This window comes from Triticum dicoccoides, chromosome 7A (genome assembly GCF_002162155.2).
Source record: "Triticum dicoccoides isolate Atlit2015 ecotype Zavitan chromosome 7A, WEW_v2.0, whole genome shotgun sequence".
In the NCBI taxonomy this organism is placed as follows: Eukaryota; Viridiplantae; Streptophyta; class Magnoliopsida; order Poales; family Poaceae; genus Triticum; species Triticum dicoccoides.
The window spans coordinates 218,074,206-218,077,371 of NC_041392.1; positions in this window are offsets into that span (position 1 = coordinate 218,074,206).

Here is a 3,166-nt window from a genome sequence, read left to right on the forward strand (position 1 = left end):
CTTGCCGTCCGCCTCCACGCCGGTCACCGCCGACCCCGTGCCGCTCTCCCTCCCGGATCCGGCGAGCACCTCCGCCCAGCCATCCTCTTCCCCACTCTGGCTGCCGTCCCCGTCGTCGTATTCTCCGGCGAACCTCGATCCGCGTGCACACCCTAGATCTGGACCGGAGGTTGACCTTGTTTTCTTCTCTAAGTCATTTTCTGTTATGATTTTAGCCTCTGTTCATCATGCCATAGCTTTGTGCTCGCTGCTCCATTTTGTGCGTGCAATATATCAAAATGTTCATCATGATGTGCTCTTCATTTTGTTACATTGTGACCTGCTTGTTTGAGTCCATCTTGATGCCCAAATCATTGATGCAAGAGTGCTATAAATTGTGAGGTGCTGTATCTTAGCAGAGCATGAGGATTTGCAATTTTTGCTACATTTGTTGTGTGCTGCATATGGGCATGAGCTCTACATGCGCTTTGATCTATGCCATGCCATCTTTACAGGGGTGTATGCCATATATTTTTGTGATCTTTGTGGTGACTAGCACAAGCATGCAAAATAGCTCTCGTGATATTGCTGATTTCAGGGACTTAGAATTTCACTAAGTCTTTGCTCTGCTGTTATTTTTATGCCATGTATTTATGTTGCTACTGTGAGATCCATGCTTCTTTTGAGTATCTACAGTAAGAATGTTTTGGACATATGGATGTGCTCTATCCATCCATGCCCATGTTTGCAATTATGGAGTGCCCTAGCATGTCTTAATCTTGCTCTACTTTTGCTATAAAATGTTCCTGGCAGATTGTTTACATGTTAATCATTTTTGCCAAGGTTGTTGTAGTTGATCCAAGCATTCTATAAACTTGTTCTTGCCTTGGTTAGCCTTACGATCATGTCTTCTTGCTGGTAGTATGCTTATCTTGTCATGCAATGCCTTGTGTTGAGTGAATCGAGCTTGCAAAGATGCCTTCATAACTCTGTTTATGCCATGCTGAGTTTTCTGCTAAGTCTGAAACTGTTAACGAAACTTGCTATGTTTACATGGGTGCCATCATATTTTCTGTGCCTTTTGGCTCATGGTCAGTAAGGGACTTTTGTTCTATGCAATTAGTAGATTCATGGCATGCCTTTGTTTGCTATGTTCTGTTCCTGTACCATGTTTTTTCCTTGCCCTAAACATTGCTTCCTGATGTTAATTCCTGGCATGTTAGTATTTTCACTAAGTCTGTGATGCTGATATCTTTTGCACTTTTGCCATGCTTGTTTGAACCTACTCTTGTGTGATTTAGCCGTAGCTTAGTGTTCATCTTTTGTCAAGCATCTTGAGTAGATCACTGCCATGTGCTTTGTTGCTTTGTTGGAGTACAGTAGCTTAGTTTCTTGTTGCACTCTAGATGGCATCGTGTTGTTAATCGCAGAATTGTGCTATTCTTGTTTTGCTTGCCATTTGCAAACCGTGCATCCGATTCCGGTGATCTTTATATCGATTTCGACCGAAATCAACTTATCTTTCCAGCGGCACACTTGGTTTTACAAGTTGATGCATGGTTCAATCTTTCCTTTCCGAAGCACGCATATGCATTGCATATCACATTTCGCATGTCATGCCATGTTTTGCATCATGTTGCTTGCGCATTGCACCGTGGTTGATTGTTGTTTCCTTTGCTTGTGTTTTTGCCTTGGATAGAGCCGGGAGACGAGTGCGTGATCGAGGAACCTGTTGAGTACGCTTACAAGGATCAAGATTTCGTCAACTCGGAGAACTTTGCAGGCAAGATGACCATACCCTCGAAATCACTTCTCTCTTTGCTTGCTAGTTGTTCGCTCTATTGCTATGCCGCGATGCCTACCACTTGTTATATCATGCCTACCATATTTCCATGTCAAGCCTCTAACCCACCTTTCCTAGCAAACCGTTGTTTGGCTATGTTACCGCTTTTGCTCAACCCCTCTTATAGCATTGCTAGTTGCAGGTGAAGATGAAGTTTGTTCCATGTTGGAACATGGTTATTGCTAGCATACCATTATTATTATATCTTGTTTACTTTAGTGCATCTATATACTTGGTAAAGGGTGGAAGGCTCGGCCTTATGCCTGGTGTTTTGTTCCACTCTTGCCGCCCTAGTTTCTGTCATACCAGTGTTATATTCCTTGATTTTGTGTTCCTTACACGGTTGGGTTATAATGGGAACCCCTTGACAGTTCACCTTGAATAAAAATCCTCCAACAAGGCCCAACCTTGGTTTTACCATTTGCCACCTAAGCCTTTTCCCCTTGGGTTCCGCGGACTCAAGGGTCATCTTTATTTTAAACCCCTGGGCCAGTGCTCCTCTGAGTGTTGGTCCAAACTAGAGCCCCTTGCAGCGCCTCCTTGGGGAAACTGGAGGATTGGTTTTAGTTGTACGGATTGCTTATCTGGTGTGCCCTGAGAACGAGATATGTGCAGCTCCTATCGGGATTTGTCAGCACATTCGGGCGGCTTTGCTGGTCTTGTTTTACCATTGTAGAAATGTCTTGTAACCGGGATTCCGAGTTTGATCGGGTCTTCCTGGGAGAAGGAATATCCTTCGTTGACCGTGAGAGCTTGTGATTGGCTAAGTTGGGACACCCCTGCAGGGTTTTGAACTTTCGAAAGTCGTGCCCGCGGTTATGGGCAGATGGGAATTTGTTAAGATCTGGTTGTAGAAAACTTGAAACTTAAGTTAATTAAAATGAATCAACCGCATGTGTAGCCGTGATGGTCTCTTTTCGGCGGAGTCCAGGAAGAGAACACGGTCTCGTGTTATGCTTGAACGTAAGTAGCTTCAGGATCACTTCTTGATCATTATTAGCTTTTCGAGCATGTTTTGCTTCTCTTCTCGCTCTCTTTTGCGTAAGTTAGCCACCATATATGCTAGTGCTTGCTGCAGCTCCACCTCACTACCCTTTCCTACCTTAAGCTTAAATAGTCTTGATCACGCGGGTGTGAGATTGCTGAGTCCCCGTGACTCACAGATACTTCCAAACAGATGTAGGTGCCGATGATGCCAGTGCAGGGGATGCTACCGAACTCAAGTGGGAGTTCAGCGAGGATTCGGGACGTTACTATGTGTCCTTTCCGGATGATCAGTGGAGGAGCCCAGTTGGGGCGATCGGGGATCTAGCATTTGGGGTTGTCTTTCTTTATTTTGGTACC